We start from the raw sequence: 17,634 nt of genomic DNA on the forward strand, positions 1-17,634 counted from the left end.
CCGATAATTGGGCGCGGAAATTGAACTAAAAACTACAATAAAATAACTTATTAATCTGTAATGCCAGAAAAATTATTGAATTTTTGAAATAACATAAGAAATAAATAAAAGGAAATTTGTCTTGTGTTCTCCAATTCAAGACTTATTAGGAAAGAAGAGGGGGCGTCGTATTTTATCAAATGATTTGAGTAACCCTAGTCTATAGTCTTTATACAATTTGGTGATTTGAGGTTGTAATAACATAATAACAAAAACGCTTGCATCTTAATCGACAGTTGCCATATTTTATATTACGATATCTTGAGATTAAATAATGTAAGTTAAGGTACGATACGATACTTTTTATTTGCAGAGCAGTAGAAGTAGAATAGTAGTTACTGCCATAGTAACTACTATTCTAATTATGAGACTGCAGATAATAAGAAACCAGTTTCAAATCACGGTTCGGGATGAATGAATGGAAAAGTTATTGGCTTATATGGTCAAAAAATTTTCAGCAGCCTAGAGCTACAAGTTTTTAATGTTAAATTCCCATGCCTTAAAATGCACTTAATGCCGTTAGATCTAATCTCTCTCAACTGACTATATATGTATGAGGGAATAGAGAATGCACTTGTGTTGGCGCCTTGAATGATGCACTATAATATCTCCTACGCAGATTCCTATGCCGAAGTAATTATTCTATGGTACATTAACAATCGTACCTTAACAATCAATCGATTGGTATGGACTTTTTAAATTTATCTTGAGTATTTTGTCTTATTATGATATTTTCACTGTGTGCGATGTTTCATTGAATTGTATCGAGAGTGATATTTTATCTTTAGATATAATTTTATATCTCCATTGTGTGTCACTCGCTTTATGCCGTATATCTGGTAACAAAAGCGAAGTAACAATAAATAATTCGAGCAGCGATTCATTTAAAATTTATTGCCAGAAAAGAAAAACCAATAATTAATATCTTGACATAGTTCAGTTTATAATGTTTAATTTATCTTAGCGATGGTAATTATTCTTATATAAGTATTTCTAGTTTATAAAATATGTATGTTATCACGTGTCGCTTTATAAGTATCACTTCATAAGTATCATAATATAATTTTCTTTTTAAAAATTATTAGTACCTACTTTTGTTAAATAATATCTTCTGAATAATTTAATAAAAAACATTAGTATCGGATGCAGGAAAACATGCAACGTATCTGGACTAACTCAGTTTTTATTAATTTCTTATAAAAACCTATATCTAATTGATTACAATATTATTATTTTAAACGACGATATATGGAAGTGTTGGCAATCGTAAATTTGCATACAAGGTGTACTTATAATGACTTTATTTTCATTATTACTCAGAATAAAACTGGCCATGGAGTAATAATATTCGAAACAATAGAATAACAAAATGCTGCTCTACAAAAATTGTAAGAGAATATATTATCTAAATAAAAAAAATTAAGTGTCATATTTAATATGTTGTAATAAAATGCCTACATTCTCGTGAGAATTGTAAAAAATGTTAGGTGATAATTAGATCTGTATTCGAGTCCTGATACGAGTATACGATGGTAAAAAATCACTAATACCTATGACCTTCGGAGCGTAACGGGCGAGTCAAGGTGAATGCTAAGATGACGCCTGCTCCTGCCCAGTGGATGTAACATGATTTATTTAATACCATGCAAATTAATTAGTTGGCGGTAAATCGACACCATCACGTTATTTTATACTACAATATAAATCTCGAATAAAATTGTTATAGAAATATCTGTTATCGTAATAAAACTGAAAATTCTGCAGAGATGCTTTAATATAATGAGTTTTATGTATTAATAGAACTGTTCAAAAACTAAATATGCCAGTTTTGCAAATTAACTTCTATTTTAGTTAAATTTTATTTTGTATTCAAGAGTTTTTTACATCAACCTTGCTCTAGTATATTACTGTTTGTAATTTTTGACTTAAATGTTGTGTTGCGACAACTTATCATGTAAGAATCTGTAGAAAATGTTGCTTAAAATATAAAAGAAAAAATGTGTTGCACATAATATTTTAATAACTAAAATTAAATTAAAATTTAAATAACCTCCGACACAAAAAGTACCTCTAATAATAAATAATTAAATATGTTTATTGATACTAACTTTATCATAAATACTTTGTAATGTTTTTATAGAAGCGTCATCGCGCCAGGGGACTGTAATTTCAAATCAATCGCTCCTGTGAAAGGTGATAAGATCCTTTTGTCAGAAAGGAATTGACCTGATAATCTACAAACGCCTGAACAGGTTTCCTTAAAAAGTTATGTCCCCAACCATTTATGACTGTCTTATTACTACGCTATTTTACGATGAAAACACTGATAGATTATTTAAATATTAACGCTTTATAGTATTAAATTAATATTACAAAATTATTTTATTTAAATTTGATTATTACAAAATTATTTTATTACATTTTTATGATGATTGTAGCAGAGTCTGAGGGCTTGATTTGGCTGTGGCTTGGTGGAGTTAATACTCCCACAGCCAATAAGAATGCTAATTAGAATTTTATATTACAGGAAATTATATAATTGTATTTAGGTAATTTGCATAATTTAAGACTGCTAAGTATTCATTTATTTCATAAATACTTATAAATATTTGACTATGTATTTATTTATTTCTTTTTATCGTGTATATATGTTTTCATTTTTATTAATTTTAATTATAAAGATAATTATAGTGTTATCTTTTTACACTTTATATTATGTTAATTATTATAATTTCAATCACAAAGGTTACCTGGAAGAGGCCGTCAGTATTTGATATGGCCTTTTGTTAAGCATATTGTTTATCTCTAGTCTGTCTTTGCATGCAATAAAATGGTAAATTAAGGTAAAAAAAAAACAAAAACATTATCAATTATTATTTCAGTTCAAGAGGCGAGGTTATAAATATTTAAAATATAGTTTGAATGGGAGAGATAAATATTGATTAAATATGTCTATTATTATACCATCTGACTCTGAGTCAGAAGTGCCATCTGCCGTTATTACTAAATCTTCTATTCATATTGCATTGCTGTAGGCGTATCCTGTCTGCACAATGCATTAATGATGTAAATATGTAGATGTAACTTTACTATAAATCAAAATGTATTTACTCAAGTCGTGTTTTTTTGTAATTAAAAGAATTTTTGCTAATCCAACAAATAACACTATGTCTTTATTTAAAGTAATTAAAAATGTCCAAAATGAAGTATTAACAGTTAAAGGTTTCAAAAAAAAACGATACGATGAGTAAGTTGTATTATTATTTAATTTAATGTATACTGGAAACTCTATAAGCATGGTTATCATCATTTTATCCGATATATAAGCAGTTTTTCTATGGTGAAAATTCAGTACCCTGGTTTGACCTCGCAATATTCTATCGGCTCATACAATATACGGAAGAGCAAGTCTAGGGGTTAAGGTGATTGATTAGTTTCCATTAGAAAACCCGACTGCCTTTCTATATGAGTAAAAAAGTCCAATATACTACCTCACTTATACATTAAGATTTTTCTATAACGTGAACAGAAAGCAAAATACGGATTAAATGCATTCTAATAAACATAATCACTCTACATTGAGAGATGGATATTTGATAGGTAGCATGCTAATTTTTCTGTATGGTTTGATAGCAGTAAGTATTATTTTAATTAAGTTAATTATAACGACATTAAACGGTGTTAAACATTTTAAAAATAAAAAGTTATAAAAAATCACATTAAAATTAAAATTTGACTGACATATCGAATTTAGCGGTCTGTGACTGAATTGCAGTGGCGAGATTTTTAATAAGCTTGTATTCGATCTTAAGCAACCTTCATGTCATTTGTAGTAACTTTATTTAATTATACATATATACATTTAAATTATCTGTTATTTTAATAAATTAGCAATATAATCTGTGCCCCCCTCTTGACGACTATAATAATAAAATGAATCTGTATTTTGTAGATGTGTATAAGATTATCATTATCATTATCATTATCATAAGTAATTTAACGCTAATGCAATGTAACATTATATTTTATTGGGGTTTTTTTTTGCTATTGACGGATGTAATATGTAAGTTTATTAGGCTATCAATATATGCCCTTATATGGAGCTAGTATAGGTATTTATAAATAAATTTTAAGCACATGTAGTTCCGTTCTATGGAAGGAGCGAGTGATTACCATTTGAATTAATATTTTAGTCACGTACTACCGGTGGCCGTCGCGTGTAATCTGTTCGGCCTTAACTTGATTAGAGAATATAGAATCAATATATCAACTATATTCAAAGAAAACCCAAAAGATATTTTAATTATTCTAAGTGTATACATAAAAATATTCATATACATAAAATAGCTACATAGTATTTAGTTGCGGTTGAAAAAACCTTTTTTTTCCTTCAAAATTATAAAAACCACCATATTTTTAACTTTTATATATTTAAGCAAAAGTAAATGCTATAAAACAGAATTGTACCAACTTTTAAATAGGAAATTGATTTGATATATCAATTTATTTGAAACGTTTCAATGTCAATATATTATTAAATAAAATTATTACGAACAAGAACGAAATAAAATGGAAACAGATATGAAATATATATATCGCACTTCCTATCAATTTGTTTTGTAATTCTCTGGCAGTTGCTTACATTGACTGAGTCTTATTGTAACCTTGACCGTGTTTATAGCAATCAATCAAAATAACCGTAACTTTGATATTTGAATACACTACATACCGCCTGTACTTGGTTTTAAGACATAACCTGTTTCTTTAATTGACAATTTATCTTGTATCGGTAAGGTCATCATTATTATTGTATAAATAAATATATGTATAAACTTTTATATATAAGTGTGATGAGTAATCCTACCTAGCACAGGTATTATTAAATGATAATGATTCTTCAAATTGTCTTTCCTAAGTGGATTTCCTTGCGCGTTTCCGCCGTTTAATCGTTTCAAAATATCGAAAACATTTAAGGAAACTTCTATAAATACGGGTATTAATGCTTATTAATTATTAATGTACGTATCCATTAGGGTTATTTAATTAATAGACCGTAAAATCGTTGAACATAGTATTTGTTTTGTACGACAATTACTACATGCCTTATTTCGAAACTTCAAAAGGATAGAAATAATGTTGTACATACTCGTAATTAAAAGGTAAACAAATTTACAACTGAATTATAATACCTAACATTTCTTCAAATCTTTGTTAGGATTGAGTTGCTCTTGTATAAAGTAACAGTTAATGGGCTGTTACACAGCTAGTCAAAGGCGAACGCTTGGAACTTATTCCACCATGTTGCTCCACTGTGGGTTTTGCAATCGCATGTGACTGAATTTCATCCAACACAGGCAGGCATCATCGCTGTATTTTCTTTTATACCGCCGACCAAGAAATATATGAAAATGCTTGCCCGAATTTGAATTTGCGGCTTCGATTAAGAACCATTTGTTCTATCCAGTGTACCTTCTACACAGCTAATAATTTTGTAGTCCTAAGCTATTTTATTGTCCAGTAAATACAGTGATACTAACTAATATTATAAATGCGAAAGTTGGTTTTACGCTTTCATGACTTAACTACTCAACCGATTATCTATAAATACGAATTATAATATCAATTAAATATATGTCGATTAAGACATTTGCTTACACTCACAATTATCTAAATAAAATTGTCAATAGTTTTCAAACAAAAAACAACCTTTGATAATCTCTTATTATTATCGTCACAATAAAAACTTTATTTAAAATAGCTGAATAATTTATAAAGTATTACACATTGTGTAGTAAAGGCATTGTCCTACATACCGCCATGTATGTAAATCTCTAGGGAGAGGCTATTGACATTGAGCATAATATGTAACCATCCGTCCCATGACACCGTAAATAGATCATAGCTATGGTATTCATTTGAGATTCATATCAGACTATGTTATTTATACTGCTCGTATTGTATTCAATCAAAATAGATATTTTAAGTAATGTATTCATTTAAGAATTTAATTTAGAGCAAAAAGTGTTGGTATGTTATTGTCAATCTCAAATTTAATAAAAGGTTTTCTTGATTTTTTAAGAAGTTTAAATACTTCAGAAGAGGAAACCATTAGTTAACAATTTAATTGGCAATTGATATGTACAGTGTCTTCGACAAATTCTGGTATGATGATAATATTTATGTGAACAACCCAAACCATTCTTTTTTGAACAGAAGTCTATTGTTTATCTATGTTGTTAATCGTTTAGGAGACAAGTTGCGTGTTAACGTTTGCGTTTTGTCACGTAATGAGACCGTACTGTTGTCACGTTGCAAACCAGCGAAACATCACAGCTTTCTCGCTTATAAAAATTCCTGTCCGTTCTTATCGACACCTTTTGTTACGTTTCTTGTTGATCTATTGAACATTTAATGAATTAATTTGTTTAAATGCATTACATATTTATCAAGTAATCTAAAAGATTTCTCCGAATTGTCTTTCTTATGTAAGAATTGCCGGAATATTAAGAAATTAAGAATTATATTTTAATAAAAGTAATTTATAAATTGTTTATAGATTGATTGAGATAATTTGTATCATCACAAATTGTACCATTGATACCAAAATAGTTAAATACTCGTAAGTTAAGAATAGAATTTCAGAATGTATTCAAACCTAATATGACAAAAATATTGTATTATCATCACAATTAGTGTTTACTTGTATCGCTTCATACTCTATGTAATAGATATTAAGATGATCACATTGACAAATACTTTTTAACTGTAGTTAGACATATACGTAACAAATATCAGTACGTAAATGTACACTTATTCCATTGTTCTCCTAAGTATTGTCTTGTTAATCTCGTGTAACCACAATAAAAACGCACATAACCAGTAGCATCATGAAAAGATAAACGACCTTGGTATTGTACGTTAATCGCACTTCGCATCTTTATAGATGTTTCACACGGCAATGATATAGTTCGTTCACATGTACAGTGTTTTGAAGCGTATTATATTAAACTGGATCTATTATCAATTTTGAACTCACGATAAACTATAGTAAATGCTGACGGGAATTAGTGTAAGCTAGGGCCAGTAGGACTCATCAAGGCAACGTCTCAACCAAAGTTAAATTGCATTTTAATTTGTTGTTAACACGCGTCGGTTGAAAAGTTTATGTACTAAGCTTAAGTTGTCAATAAAATCATAATATTGTAACAAGTCAGTTATACAATTTGTAAATTTATCAATAATAATTAATAATGTTACACTCATGAAACGTTTATCTGTTCTTGTTATTTAATTTATATTTTCTACTTAATAAAGAAATGTATTATACCATATTAATTTGATAAGGTAAAGAATTCATTTAATAATTATTCTTACAAATAAGGAAAGAGCCATGTTGTTTGTAATCTTAGCCAAATGTTGTATTGCTACTAAAAAAAGCAATTTATGGGATTGTGTTTTAAAGTTTTTGTGTATTTAATTTTCAAAACTGACAAAGACTTTCAAACTTTAACATGGCATGACCAAGAGTGCTAAAACATTCAAATATACAGCTTATTATTAAGCATTGCACGCCAAAGGCGAAAAGATTTCTTCATGACTTTTAAAGCAGTTTCGTTCCACAAGCATTACTATTCATGAGCATTTTCAAAACAAAATGACCTTTATTTCTTTAAAGATAAAAAACAAATTAGCTTGATAAAAGATTTGAGGACTTATTTGAGGTTGTAGTATTTTATTTGATTTAAGTTTGTTTGATAGAAACAATCAAATTCCATTAAGTTCACGATTTGAACATACAATTCATGAGTAAAATTTTAGATTAAAATAAGTAACATTATTTTAATTAAATTTAAAGTTATACACTAAAAGTTCCAATTATAAATTATTCAAACTCATCCAAATTGTTTTGAAATGACCACTCATTTTAATTGAACTTTGTTATAAAACGGTAGTTGCAATCGAATTTAATTATTACGATGAAAGTTATCATAGCACCGTTATGTTATTAGATTTGATTCGCAGTATTAATATCAAAATTGTATGAAAAACCAGTTATAATATTACAAGTAAGCATTTTAATACTCCAGCGAAAGCAATCATTTGATAAAATAAAATAACTGAAATATCTATTATTTATGTTACCAATGACATCTGTCGGTACATTCACCCCTATTACATGATTCGTAGACGTCGAAAACGATCGCAAAGTTTTCGAAAGGCTACGCCGACGATTTTTAGAGATCAGCAAATGTTACTCAGAATGAGTAACATTCGCTGAGATGATGATTGACTCTAACCTGAATGGTGATTGGTCGCTGGCAGTCGATGACGCAATATGCGACTAATGAGAGTTCAGTATTCAGTCAGATTAGTAAATCTAAAGTGTAAAATCAATTATAAAAGTTTGATGTTTTTGCATCCAGCAGTTCGTAGTACACTAACACAATATTACTCGCATATTTGCAATATAACATATATTTCTCTGTTTCTCTCTATTTATTTTTCACTTAAATTTCTTCGACTACTATGTATTATATAATATTTTTATACGTAACTGCTTAAATGAATGATAAATTCAAATCCTTTCGCAATTTGCATTATTCATTGGGCGTATAAGTTGGGCCACACAAACTAAATACTTAATTGCCGTAATAAATAATTACACTTATAAACTAGACCGATTTTATCATTGTTTTTCATCATAGAAATAATACGGAACTCAATTTTTAAGGTTATCGTTTAACCGATTATTGGATACTTATAAAATTACGTAACTTTAAATCAACTAATATAAACAGGGAAGCGGAGAGATGGTCCTTATGCAATACACAATAACGTACGATAATAATATAAGGACTTATACACATTACAGTGTAGATAGTTAGACAGGTTCTTATGTAATTGCCTTTATGATAAAAACACGCTTGTGTAATCTTACATCCAATGCAAATAATATACAGTCTATTAGTCTGTCAGTCAGTTGAACTATTAGTATTTTACTATTAGTATTGAACACAAATTGAATTAAATATACATAAAAAATTATGCAATCTTTTAACATGTTTATTTAACTGATATGTTTGTATGAGTGATTCAAATTTTTCACCTGAGTTTTAACGTTTCTACCCAATCTAATAAGTTTAAATGTTGCAAATACTTTTGTAACATTTTATTGTCACCGACCCTAAAATTGTGTAAACTATTATATTATTGTAAATTTGATTCTTCGTCTGACATACAGTAATGAAGGCTTGTTTTTTTTAAATATAATTTGTATTCTTATGACACTAAAATATTATAAGAATACTAATTTATATAGACATATACAGACTTATTTCTAAATTTTAACTGATATTTACGATTAATTTTAGTTAAACAACCTTTTATTATATTTTTTTTAATCTAAGTTAAAATTTTCATAATACATACTAGTTTATTTATATATATAACGTTATAATTTGCGCTAACACTTAAAAAATTATGTTTCAATTAATTTTAAAATATTTAAATTTATATTGAATTTCTAAATACTATAATTCCACAATCAGCGCGTGCACATAATCTACATATTATTATGAGTTACGAGTTATATATAACAATGGCAAAACAGTCTATAACTTAATTGTCGATGTAAAATAAGCGTAATAATTACAGATTGTTAGTTTTATGAATAGTTTGAATGAATACATAATTCGATGTGTACAGAAAAGTGAAATAAAGTACACAAAAACTATTAAGCAAAGGCTATTATTTTTTAAATTATAAATTACTTGTTATAAATAATAATATAAAAAAAAAACTTTTTTTATATCGAGCTACTTTTGTATTTAAAACATGTTTCCGACGAGAGTTGATACAAAATATAAGACTAACATTTGCATCTACACGTTTTCCTTTGATCGAAGACAAATTAAGTCGTAAGTTTTGTAACAAGTTTCACGCAAGAGATACTTAATTAATCCATCTTTAAGATTCCCCGTGCATCCTCCGTGGATTGCGAAATTCAAGTTAAAAACTACGAGAATGTTTAATTTTTTTCTCTTACATAATATACCGACTTAATGTAAGTTATTAAACTCTTATTGTATATACAAATATATAAACGTAAAGAAATACTTTATTTTTAATTATATTATTTAAACATAGATTTTACCTACAAATGTAAAAATGGCAGATATTAGTTGGTAGGTGGATGAATATTTAGGTATATTTCTTGCATCTGATTTAAAAGTATGTGTTATAATATTATTCTAAAACCTTTTGAAATTATAAAAACTAAATCATACCGATAAAATAGCAAAATATATTTAGCACATATATGTGAATCTATATTGTTTGTATAACAAACGCTTTAAATCGAGAAGGAAAAAATGTTGTCATACTTTAGATCATCCTTCTATATATAGGGTTTGCATATCTCTCTATTAAATTAATTCAAATATACCACCTTTTCCGAAGTTTCATCTATATTAAGCATTCGTCTTAATATGTATCTAAATCTTGATTTCGTTAGTTTTATTTTTTTATATTTAAGCCTTTTACATTTTTGGTAGGAATAATATATCTATGCCCTTCACTGTTGTTACGTCACCTTATATTATCAAATTCAAAAAGATGTATGTAGATAGTTTGCATTTTCTTTGTAATATAAAATATGGATAAGTATAGCATACGTAATGGAATTATTATCGAAGTCTTGTTTTTACTCGTCAAAGTAGTTGTACATAGATGACATCACGGTGGTCTAGTTGATCACCAGCTAATGAACTATAACGGTAACTGTTTTGACATACTTCGCGCTAATTGAGTATTTATTTTAAATCTCATATATTACAACTAGCTGTTACCCATCCGCTTCCTTCAGTGAAAGGTTTTTTTTTTAATTTTTTAATGATATTTTCTTAATATATAACTAGCTAAAGCGACCTGCTTTGCAATTCAATTTTAATATTTTTTGTAGAAAAGGATAAAACATGTGGTTATATACGTTGATATATGCCAGAAATGTTCATTTAAGTGTCAACAATAACTAAACTAAGTTTTAAATTAATCAGATAAAAGGACGCATAGAATACGAACCGACTAATATCGATCTTTACTATCTTATAGATATGAAAAAAGAAATAAATATCTATGCCCTATATTCTATACACGATTAATTCGAAATTTATGCTAATGCTAATTAAAATTAGTGAAATCATTCGAGCTTAATTGTACCGTACAAACATAGAAACACACAAACTATAGCCATTTTAATATTAGTAAGTTACACTCATATGTTGCCAATGCTTAAATGTAATTCAATTATTATAATGCTATTTAGCACTATAATAATATAATTTGATAAGTCAGCATAAATGACTGAGCTTGTTTATTCTTTCATCGAATTTCAGCCTCTGTATGAATATTATTCGATTTTTGAAATATGCTCCGAAGTAAAAGCTATTAAAATTATCATATAATTAAGTATATATAAAAGGCAATGTTTTAATTGACTTCCATTCAACGCAAAGCCTAAACTATAAAACATTCGTATTGTAGACAGGCTATGATAAATTTAAAATACAGCATAAGCTGGCATTAACTGAATATATTCGCAACGACAAATGTTGCCCGTAATATAATTAATCGTAATATTGTTATTGTCCTCTGTTATAAAATAAATTGTTTTTATTTATTTATCGAATTTCGACTCATTGTTGCTTTTCTTGTATATTATGTAACAAATAAGATCATTTTTTTCTATGAAGTGTCATATATATTGCATTGATGTTACGCATGTTAATATTATTTTGGACTATTTTTTTAAGATATTTTTTTTCAATGTTTGTCGACAATCAATTATTGGATATCTATTCCGTGATAGCAAACGCTCACTCGGTGCATTCGTTCCGCATAACTTAATTGGAAACCGTTCTCCATGCGTATCTAGAAAACTAAACAAACTTGTATCAATATTTTAATAGTTAACTTCTATACAAGAGAAAGTTTGTGTATATAAGAATCCTGTAATAATGTACTCTAAACGGATAAGTTGACTGAAAGAGATCCTTATTGGGACGAGGATGCCTTTATTCTACATATACACATTTAGACCTACACACATGTATTTAAATGTCAGTTGTATTTTAGCAATATTTCCTTTGAATTTAAGATATTTTATATCGTCTGAAATTAGATAGGCAGAATAAAAAGATAAAAATAATAATTAAATCTAGTAAAATGAAACTGGTAAAAGAAAGTAAAGTTTTTGTATATTACTGTTTCAAAAAATAAGCACTCGTTTCATTTACTGAAACTTGCTTTTTGGTTAAAAAGTGTGTTTTAGTGTGTTTAAGCAAAGTGTGTTTAACAAGGATCCATCATTCAGGTCTCTATAAAATCTAAACTCTATCAAAGACAATACGTTGTACATAGTAAAAGAAATAGAACAAGTTAGGTGTTATAAATTAAACAGCAGCTTATCATACATAATAATTCTTACTACATACATAATCTATTACAGTTACATTTACAGTTTCTCGTATATTTATTATGTTAAGGCTCATTACCTGTAACGTTAATATAAAAACTACAGACGAAAAAATATAAGGAGTTATAAAAATGGATATCAAAATGTAACTTAAACTACTTTCATATAGAATTCTTTTGTCCGGTAATCGTTTTTAAAAATCAACTTTCGGTTGTGACTTTGATGATATTCAATATTTGTAAACTAAAAATACCTTGAAGCGAAAAAAATACTAAATTGTTAATTATTAATTTAAGTCAGCGCAATTTTAAATTTAATGTAGAAACTTAACTGCTATATGCCATTTAATAATTTATTATGATAAAATCATTTCATGAATAAAGCTAAATAAAAAATAATTGTTTCATCGAATCTGTTGTTTATGGGCAGTGAAAATTAACAAACTAAGTTTCTTTATAAGTTCGAATCGAATCTGAAACTGAACAGTTTTATTAATATGACTATTGGGTTAGCTTTTTACATGATCTTGACGGCAATTAATCTACTTATGCTTCTATTTCATACTAATAGAATTTATTAAAATTACATTTCATAAAGAATAAAATATTTAGACTTAAGCTTTAATGATTTTGTGCTGCGATTTGATTAATGAACTGCAATAAAAAAAAAACAAATTTGGATATTCATTATCCACTTATCAGTTATTCTACGGTTTAACGTTAATATTGTTATGTTCCGATTTAAAGAGTGAGTGAGCCAGTAAAAATAGAGGCACAAGAGCCAACATTTTAGATCTGATTGATTAGGCGTAATTACGCTGCAAGGAAGATTTAGATGGGTTCGGTGACCACTTACCCAGTGTGGTATTTAGTTTTTGATGTTATTAGAAAAAAACGAAATATAAAAACAAAAATAAATGTATTCTTGTGGTTCTTTTATTGTGTAGTTTTATTTCAGTTTAATAAGCTCGACCTTCTCTAACTCACGTATTGTGGCGACCTGTAGGATTCTAACTCGCATTGTTAAATTCTATTTGTCACGTAACATCCACCCATTTTATAAGGAACATTACAATGTCTATTGTTATTATTTCCTGTTGAAACTAAATCGTTTCAATTTATTTGGTGTTGCTTTTAAAACAGATATTTCCTAATTTAAATATCAATTTAAGATCGTTTGTATGAAAGCGCTAATCTAAAGATAATTAGATTCTGTCTTTGAAATTCGATTTTTTTTGATTTAGATAGCCTATTAATTAAGAAAACATAACATGTCAACAGTCATGATTTACGAAGGCGAAAATATTTCGCCTTTGATAAATGATTAAATTGCTCTTAACATATATATTAAGAGCAATTTAATCATTTATTACATATTCAGTTACATTGGAATAATTTATAAATAGTAACACGCATTATGTAAACTTTTAGTTTAAAATTATTTTCATAACTAAAATAAAACGTTTCATAGATGATTCTAACTAAATATGTAATAATAATAAAATAATATTAAATTTTATTACTTGCTGCTTTGTAAATTAAAAAAAAAACAAAGAAATATTACATAAGGAAGTGAAAGTATAAAAAAATAATTTACGGATCTTATATTTAGTTTGCATATATAAAGATTTGTTTAATTGTATTTAATGATATAAGTATTAAATCTTTTTGTATTTTTTTTTTTGTTATGCAATTGTAAGTCGTTGAATGTGTAACGTTGTCCACCTCAATTAAAATAATCTTACAATATTATCTCAATTACGCCCTGTGCTTCGCCATTTTATTCGCGTACATTTTAATTTAAGGAAGTTAAGAACGTTTGTGCTTTGAAATATATTATAAAAGTAATGACTTATTATATGATAACACACTTTGAATATAACGATCGTTTCCAGGTTGTTTTAAATATAAATAAAATTATTCAAAAAAAAGATAAATCATGTTGAAATTCTTTCATCGGTTCTTCTCAGGTCTGAGACGATCTGGTCCGGTGTTTCTTTCAAAACTTTGATATTATATAATTAGTTGGTAGATTTTTAATAATCAATAAGTTAGTGTATTGTTCGAAAATTGAATAAAAATTTATGTAGACTATGTTTGACATTGACAACTCATATTGCATTACCCAAGGTCTAAAGCCATGCGAAGAACTTGACCACATATTTTGGTACTCTTTTAACCAATGAGCCTATAATAACCGGGCTCTTCTTTTACTATGTCGAATGTTGTGTTGTGTTGTGTGAATGTTGTGTTGTGTGTTAGCATTTATGTATATATTCTGAGTTTTAGGTAAACTCAAATAATAATAAAAACGAAATTAATTAGGCTTTAGAAATAGAATTAACACTAAAATATAAGTTTTCATTTACGTTATAGTTTAATTTTCTTGTCCAATTAGTACTTCTCACATAAAAATTCTATCGGAATATATATTTTAGAACTTTAATACTGAGCTTTAACTAAATCCAACAATTATTTATATGTATTATCGTTATTCAAGCTGTTGAAGCTTTTATAAGTTTCTTATAAAAGAGTTGTAACATAAATTTCATTTTAAGTAGCTGTTATATACATAGGTATTATAAACAATTTGTTATGTGTTCTTCGCATGTTCGAAGCACATCTAGGCCGATCGTCGGCGAGAAATCGTTTCTGTAAACAGATTTAATGCCTATGCAAATCTCTTGTTGGTATGCCAGCGAAAATCCCTCTTATATCTAACGCGAATGATCGAATCATCTTCATTCAATTACTCATTCATAGTCGGTAGTCTTGTATGTGAATATATATACATTAGTATATTCTTGTTACCAAGGAGTTCAAAAATTTAATTTTAATATTAATAAGATGATATATAATTCATTCAAAAATAAACTAATGTTAAGACAAATATTAAGCAAAAAAATAAATATGACCTATATTTTGACTAGGTGGCATATACCTAATTTGATGAAGATTTAAGTAAAAGTAGGCAAAATAATAATTGTTTATCTTCTGTATTCCAGTTGAATTAATATAAACTTTACGCTCGAAATTTCGTTGTGATTTCCCTACTGTAGAACTGTTGGCATAAAAATTGTTTTTGTTACAATTTACATTCTATATTCCAAATGTAGTTTTTGGTTAGTTACGTTTGAATTTCGAAAAAAAAATAAAAATATACACCGAATGGGTATGAAATAAAAACAAATCCGAGCCAGTATTGCAGATTTACGGACAGCATGATAACTAGCACTGAAATAAGAGAAAAACTCTATGTTTTCAATATCCGCGTTCAATGCTGTTGCTTTGAATATAAAAATAGGGAAAAAATGTTTTTATACGAAATATTTTGTTTATGTAAAACCTCAGCAGTTTGAAATAGGTCAACTTTGTATATAGTTCGTGTGTATATTTTGAGTTACTAATTAGAACATTACTCAACATATTACAGTTTATAAAGTAATTATAAATTGTAATTAAATTATTGCATAATATTTGCTCTAATTTATTACAATAAATGAATACCATGTACATAATATTTAATAATATATATATATATCGTTACATATAAATCAGTTTAATGGAATTAAATAATTCTAATCCTGATTTGATCCGTAAAGTTTAATAATCTGGTATTTTTTAAATGTATTCCTAAAATAACTAATCCTGCGGTGAACTAGAAGATTATTTTATATTTATTATTTATTAAGATATAATAATTACATTAAATTATAGCCGGAACTCATTGACACTAATGAAACTACACCACGATTAAAATAGCGATCTGCTTAATCAATACAATGCGAATCGAATACGATCCCGCGACCATCACTTCAAATTCCACGCCATCTTTGTAAACTTTAAATACTTGCACAGATAAATAATACATACATATTTGTCTCTTAAGTCCAGGTGTAAAGTAACACCTGTTTAGAAGGGATTGAATACAAACGGATAGTTAAATATTCATATGTTAATTTTGCACCTGTTTCAAGGCCCGTGAAATTTGTTACAAGAATGAAGATTGTCAAAATTTACGACGTCATAACGCAGCTCTAAAAATATTACCTTGTTACAAATTGTTTATAAAGTGATGAGTATATTCCGAGTAAAATTCCCTTTGTAGAATTTTTAACTACTTAAAATTTAGTAAGCATAACATAAAAATTGGTTTAAAACCTTACTATTTAGTAATAAATCTATTTTTATTATTAAATTATATGGAAGGTCCTTAATACAAGATAAAAATTAATTATAATTTAAACAAGATATGTGTAAGTTTTCCTCGTCTATCAGCTATACACACAACATGTTATTAATTTTAATTAAAGCATCAGTAACTTGGGCATTGTGATAACAGTACAATTAAGCCATTATTATTCCATTACTAATCATCTTAATATAGTACGTACTTAATCAACAATTTGACCGGCGTCCAAAGTTGTGTCTAATCCAAACGTGTGCACACTGATTTATGTTATTTCATTAAAGTTATAAAACTGGCCACTTTTTAATATAACAATACAGTTTCAAATATATTTTTTATATGTTTTTGTTGTTCGAAATTTAAACTGACACCACCGTGAAAGAAAACGCGCGCGCCCACTTGGTAAGGCGTCTTAGCGACTAAAACACTACTTTCAAACTGACGGCAAAGGCGACTTCTGGGGCCAACGGAGCAATGTACATCGACTACCTTGCCAGGAATGTCGTGCTGCAACCTCAGCTTTATTTTTCTCGACGTGAAAACTGGTTCCGATTACAGACTAAAAAAGATTATATTTTTTATGAAATATAAATGCCTTGCCTCTTATTTAATATGCCGATTGCAAATTATACTTAAAAGGTACTCCGGACGCAAACCATTACCAAAAAGTATTATTCAGTCGTAGTCCACGGCTGAATAATAATTTTGAATTTCAATAACAAAATATAACTTACAGATGATTAGGTACTATAAAATATCTAACAATTTTTTGGATATTTATAATTATTATTGCTAAAATATATTATTTTTATAATTTATCTAAAATGTAAATATGTAATGTATATAGTATGGACATAACACGTATATGATTTTGATGATTTTGGTTCCTTCTACCCATCTTAAGTCACGGTAATGTTATATAAGTAAATATATTT

The 17,634-nt window shown here is 27.6% G+C and overlaps 1 protein-coding gene across 1 annotated transcript in view; it reads right to left on the bottom strand.

The window, feature by feature from the left end:
• Window positions 1-17,169, bottom strand: part of LOC126769690 (uncharacterized) — a 50,624-nt gene extending 33,455 nt beyond the window's left edge. Inside the window, exon 1 of the mRNA XM_050488606.1 lies at window positions 16,905-17,169. The gene's annotated coding sequence lies outside the window, so the exon portion shown is untranslated. The remainder of the gene's footprint in view (window positions 1-16,904) is intronic.
• Between the last annotated feature and the right edge of the window lie 465 nt (window positions 17,170-17,634).

Source organism: Nymphalis io, chromosome 7 (assembly GCF_905147045.1).
Source record: "Nymphalis io chromosome 7, ilAglIoxx1.1, whole genome shotgun sequence".
Classification (NCBI taxonomy): domain Eukaryota; kingdom Metazoa; phylum Arthropoda; class Insecta; order Lepidoptera; family Nymphalidae; genus Nymphalis; species Nymphalis io.